This window comes from Carlito syrichta, unplaced genomic scaffold, assembly GCF_000164805.1.
Source record: "Carlito syrichta isolate Samal-C Ts95f unplaced genomic scaffold, Tarsius_syrichta-2.0.1 Scaffold304274, whole genome shotgun sequence".
NCBI lineage: Eukaryota > Metazoa > Chordata > Mammalia > Primates > Tarsiidae > Carlito > Carlito syrichta.
Genome location: NW_007248370.1, coordinates 1,022,551 through 1,029,367, shown reverse-complemented (window position 1 = coordinate 1,029,367; position 6,817 = coordinate 1,022,551).

Below are 6,817 nucleotides of genomic sequence, written 5' to 3'. Positions count from 1 at the left end.
GTGAAGATTAAACAAGCACCTGACTCTCGCAGATTCGATTGACTTTTTTTCCCTTCAAAATTGAGTTTTCAGTCTATAAATATTAACCAGAAATGTGGTTACTGAAATTTATTTCCTTCAACTTTATATTATTCTATTTCCCGTTATTTTTTGCTTATTACTTTTGAATAAACTATGGAGAAAAAAATTGTGACTCTCAAATCATCCTGTATATTTACTCATTAGTTGTGTTGTTGAATGGCTTTGAAGAGGACAAAGTTGAAAGAGCTAAAATAATTATTTGAAACTTTTGATGAAATTCCAAGACACTCTAAATACTGTTTTATCAAGACTAACCAAGGGAGGAAAATTTATTCTAGAGAAGAAAATAGAATTTATCCTATTAAATATACCCCAACAAATGCATGTGTTGACATTGTCATCTGAACATTCATACTAGATAAAGTTAGTAATAGGTATTTGTATTGTCATATTATGATAAAGTGTCTGTATTTCTTTGAAGAATGGGACTTAAGTGGTATTCTACACTGTTTATTTTATTTCTGGCTTTTATATTATTCTTTTGCAAGTGCGGTAATGTGATATTCTGAATTTTGGCACAAACTTGTCAGAGGGTAAAACTAGCTTGAACATCAACTGCTTGGTTACCAAGTTGGATGCAATCTCTCCTGAAGAAAATCAGTATGGAAGAATTACGTTATGGGTTTTATTTCCTGACAGAGTAGGGATTTAACATGGCAGGCAAGAGGGAAGCCTGTTCTTTATATGATGTCCTGGTTTTGCCTAGGCCTGACCAAGACATTTAGATTTTTCATACAACAAAGAGCTCCTCGGTTTTGTCTCCCTCTATAATGTTGGTAGAGTAGGGAGATAACATGTTGCTGAATGTAAACAGTTTGGGAGAAAAGTTTGACTTGCAGAGAGGAGCTAATAGCTAGAGGAGTTTTGACAGCTTCTCACAAGATCTTCTTTCCTGCCCCTCCAGATGACCTGTCTCAAAATGTTTTCCTCTCTGGGTCTCCCATTCAACTTTCAAAGGAAACAGCAACATTCCAAGGAATGAACTAAAGAGAAGTATTTACTTGTTATTCCAGAGCCACTTCAAAGGGATCTATAAAATATAAGCAACTTGGTTATTTACTGCCCATCCCTAAACCAATCTCATTGTGTTTTTCTATAGTCCAGATAATGTTATTAATATTCAGTACATATTACAGGACATCACATCTCATCTTTTTGAACTTCCAGATATTCAGCCTGATGCTTTTCTAGCCCAAAAGATACAACGAGCTTCTGTTGGAACATAGCAACAGGAATGCTGAATTATCATACGTATATCTGATTTCTTAGAATTTTGTCTTGAGTAGAGATAAAGATCATAGGCAGAGGGAGGGAGATGATTCTCATCCTATTTCAGATCTGTTGCCAATACCTAAAAGGGCGAGAGCCTCAAGCCTAGTAAAACAAATATACCAGCCCCAGTCTGACCTGGTTCTGCATAGACTGGACAGTTAGAAAAGGTGAGCATCACATTTGCAGGGTGCTGTGGATGATTTAGACGCAAGTACTCTGTGAAATGCACCACAGAGCGTTAGATTTCTCTTCTAAGAACACAGATCATCCAGTTCTTTCTGGGTCACTTAATTTTTACAGCCATAATAAAGGAAAATAAAATTATTTTCTTTCTTGTCAAGTAAGAAATTATCAGGCTGAATAATTAGCATGAGTTATCACTGCTCTTGTTTTAAGCCATGTTGCCATATTCACAAATATCAAAGTCCTTTGCAAGATGAAAACAACCTTAGACATGTTGGAGTGAAGTATTGCCAATATCTAGAAGAGAAAATGAAATGTCTTTCATTCTTTCATTCCATCTCTGAACCAAATTTCTTCGGAGAGGGACTTTTACTGGAATGTGGTTAAAAAAAAAATGAAGAGTTTGAATATAGTCCATCAGTGCATTTAACTGGTATCCTTTTTGGCCTTCTTAAAAGAAGAGAAAGAGAATCCAAACCTTTAGAGGGCTTTGGGAATAATTCCTTCTCATATCTCTTATCCGTATAAATGTTCCCAGTCTGCAAAGGAAAGGGATGAATCATAAGAAAGAATGATTCTCATGATCAACCTTGAGGTAAAAAAAAAGTGGCTTTCTGTGGCTCAATTTTGTTGCATCTTTTCCCAGACTGATTTATAAGACATCTGCAATAAAAGACAAGAGAAAAGAGTTTAGATAAATGAAGGATCGTCAGGAAAAAACCAAACTTGCATTCTTAGGAAGTTTCTCATCAGAGCAGAATTTCTGATACTGAATAAGTATTTCCTACACTAGTCGCACTCTGGAATCTTCACTTAATAATAGATCCACGAGAAATGTCCCTTGTCAAACTATGGTAAACAGCTAATCGTTCTCAAATAATCTTAAAATAAAGTATCCTGAATTCCAGTTAGGGAACTGTCAATATTTTAACAAGGATTTCAAAGGAGCAATGGCTTATATGTCTAAATACCTCACGTTTCAGTTTTTAGTGTTTTATCTTCTTTTATTGTGTAAATATATCATTGAAATAGACCACTGCAGTGTTGTCAACCTGAGCACTCTTGCTATTTAGGGGGGTTGCCCCATGCATTGTAGGATATTTATCAGCATCCCTGACCTCTACCCACTAGATGCCAGTAGCAGCCTCCCTTCTCCACTTGTGAAAATTGAAAATATTTGCAAACAGTGCCAAATGCCCCTGGGGACAAATCACCACCCTTCGTGGAGAATCGCTGCACTGCTGTTTTGCTTAGTCCATGCTGAAACATTTTGTGGCAAAGTGACATTCTGTGGAAATGTGTATAACAACTCTTGGGTTTCGATTTAATTATTATTATTTTTGGCATTGTTGAGACTAAGTTTGTGATCTATCCCAAATAGAATATGATTTATTTTTTATTGGAGTCAGTCAGCTCCTTGAAAACATATTCCAACAGGTTCTGAGGCAGTTTGCTGCCTGATTTTGGACAAGTTGTGCAGTTCTGTATGCCTAAGTCGAGTCATCCACAAAACAACTGTCCTACTGGTTTTTCTGACAAAGTAAAAACAATCAAAAGAATAGGGTAAATGTTTTGACTAGGTGAAGCGGTCATAAGAAGCACAATTGTACAAAATCGTAATTTAAAAAGTCTATGAGGAGTTATGTAAATATTAACTAATATACATTACTGAGCTAATGTACAATTGTACTTCTACACTCTTGAAAGGGTTAAAGTATTGTCCTTAGCACCAAAGATGAACTTGGAAACTGGGAATATAACTGCATAAAATCCATCCCAAGAAATATCTGCTGTTCGAGGTATGCGTATTTCTAAACTCAGTTTCAAAAATCATTGCACTCTCTTTAAAATAAGCTTTGATAGACAGATATTTATACAATTAAATGCGAAGGATATTTCGAAAATGAACTTTCACTAAAAGATGGAATGAAGGATTAAGGCAGATGTAGAAGGGTCCATTTTCCAGAGCTCAGATGTCTTCTGAGAAACAGTAAAATTAGGTAATAAAAGTAAAGACGGGGTAACACAGAGGTTGGCTTAACAAAAATAACAGAAGTCGATTCGAAGCTGGTCCTAAGCACTGTACCTAATTCATTCAACTGTGTCTGGGCATGAGCCCAGCCCAGAACAGGGTGCTCTGTGATGTTTAATGTGTGATACAGCAAGTAGGGCAGAAGTTGGGAACAGAACACCAACCTTACGTCTTTGTGTTTATTAAGCTGTATCACATGACATTCACCTCCCTAAACGGTGTGCTTGGTGTGTCACGGGATACTGTGATGTGTAAAAGAAGGTAACGGAGGTAGATTCAATCGCTCTCACCAACAAAGACTTCTTTCTTAAGCCCTTTGAAAGGGTCTTTGGACACAGTTTCCTTGTGTAACAATCACTAAATCCTATTCTCTCGGAATTGTGATATGTCCTTGCTCCCAGCTACCCTTTGGGTAACTTCTCTTCTTACACTTTGTGGTAGGTGACCTATTTTATGGGACTTTCACCAAATGTTGCCCTAGTTACCTCCAAAATTAATTCTAACAAAAGCGAGGCCATCTTTTGGGAATCAATGTACTTATGCCACATATCAGGAAGCCTTGTGTAGAGGTACACCTACTTACGAAAGACTAGTAGTTTTGTCTGTTTTCACATCCTCTAGATCAATCTGTATTTAAAGAAACTCTTTTATTTTAAAAAATGTTGCAAAAATAAAATAAAGCTTCTGCTACAGGAAAGTCTTGATTTCTAGATAGAGTTTGACAATCTCTATAAGGTAGGGCCACTAGCCCATTGCTTAAAGAAGGCAGAGCATAAAACTGTTTCAAGTTTGCTCTGGGCCAACCCCTTTAGGTCCCCGCCCACTGTGGGAGTTTTTCTGATCTCTCAATAAATCCTGCTTTATAAATAAATAAATAAATAAATAAATAAACAAATAAATAAAGTTTACTCTAACTTCCTGTCAAGAGATCAGGAATCTGTTTGAGGACCAGATATGCTATTTCCATGGGGTGTTTGAAGGGTGAGATCATCTACTATCTGTAATTTTTTCATGAAAGTATGCAATTTTTAAGTGTTAATACCAATACAACTAAATCTTGGGGTAGCAGGTTTAGAGACGTTGTTGGTTATAACAATATTTGTTCTTATGGGTAGCTGTTAGAGTTGCTTAGGATTCTAAATCAATTTTTTGCAAACAAAATACCAAATATTTTGCTGTTGATTGTAGAAGTAAGAAAACACAATTAAAAAGAGAATTTGGGGTTCATTTATATAATAATGACAATAACACCTCATAGTTCTGAAAAATTATATTATTTTCTTTCTCACTGTAGAATAGAACTGGTCTAAGGAACTGCCAAGCTCTCCTTGGTGTAAGTCTGTGATTGTCATGAAACAAAAGAGGAACCAGGTGAGAACTCATGGTGAGTCAAATCTATCATTTTTTTTTCCTGGATAAAGCAACCCAAGTGTAGTTCTATGGATATATGAGTAGTCCATAAAATTTATGCTCCCACAAAATATCATCTTAAAGCAAGAGAATTTGTTGTTGATATACCAATAAACTTTCTTCTTATTCCAATTGAATCCGTCACTGTAGGTGTATTGATTTCAGTTTTCTTGCCTCAGCATGTTTTTTTCTTTCCTTTTTGATGTAATCCCCTTTGAAATTTGTAGTAAAAATGGAATTCATCTCTTTCCCTCCTCAGATCCACTGGTCTTGGAACTGAACTCTGCTTGAATACAGATGTCCTAGGGAGTCAGAATTTGAACTTCTGTTTCTGGGGTGGGAACTGTATCAGTTGTATCCTAAGCTAATAAATGATTCAGGGTCTGAGGAATCTTTTCTTTCTCTCTTTAAACTAATCTCAGAACAATACTCAATCGTAAGGTCGTTGTCAACAGCTTGCTCAATTTGTCTTTTTAGAGAACCGTTCTTTCCCAGCTTGGCCAGCTGCAGCCTCTTGACTTGAATGTGCTATCGTGGATCAGCCTCGGAATCCAGTCTGGACTCATATTTCAGCTGACTTTATAATTCAAATATAATTGCTGATGCACTTTCACAAAACTTCAGGAAACTGTAAATGCTTGTTTTAGTTTATAATCATGGTGGTATTTTATATTTGAAGAATGTTAGTATGACTGATAGAGAAGTACACATTTATCAGGCTTTATAATCTAGGACTCTGATAGCAGGTTTAGTCTGGGGATAAAGGTTCACAGCGTGTTTTGTCTATTTATTTTGGAGAGCCCAAAGTGCCAAAATGGGGTGTGCGACATAGTAGGTAAGAATAGGAAACAGAGCCGGGCTCGGTGGCGCAGCCTGGAATCCCACGCCTTGGGAGGCTGAGGTGAGTGGATTGCCTGAGCCCGCGGGTTCGAGACCCGCCTGGGCAACTTGGCGAGACATCTCCACAATAAATCAAAAATTAGCCGGGCGTGGAAGCACGTGCCTGTAATTCCAGCTACTTGGAAGGCTGAGGCGGAAGGATCGCCGGAGCCCAGCAGGTCGAGGCTGCGGTGGCCGGGAGCGGCCACTGCACTCCAGTCTGGGTGACAGAGTGACACTCCAAAAAAAGAATGGGAAACAGAAGTCTGTTTTGTAACCCAAGATTTACTACTGAATCGTAACAGCCATTCTTGTTCTCTTCTCACTTATCCTTTACACAACCGTAAGATAGAAGAGTATGTCCCTACCATCAGTGTGCTCTAGTAGAAAGGGGCTACTGTGAGTCTACAGCCCACCATTCCTGGGAGTTCATGTCCTGATTTCTAGAATCATTCTCACGGTTCAGGGATCACCATCTTGAGGTTAATCACTGGTGAATAGGTGTCGCCTCCTGTCTCTCACCACTCCATACCTTTCTCTTGGTTGTTACCAGGATGATTGTCCTCAAGCACCACTTGTGGTAACCTATGGGTTGCAGGATTAAGACCAAACCCCCAAGCATGGAATTTCAGGCCCCTTACTAATTCACACCTTCCCTTCAAGGCTCCTCAGAGTGACTTCATTTGCCTTGTATCTGCTCTATGTCTTGTCATGGTTGTACTTCTAACTGTTTTACATTTTCTTTCTTTTTTCTCAACCTGACACATGATCCATACCTTTCAATATCTATACAGCTAGCTTTTTACTGCAGTAGTCGCTGTTTGAAATTTTTCCAGTGACTTTGCTTTTTAAATTCTATCATATAGTGAAGGATTATTATAGCAATTATCAAAAATAATGTTGTTATAGACGTATATTTGAAATGGGTATGAAATATGAAAGATAGTGTACTTTTAATGA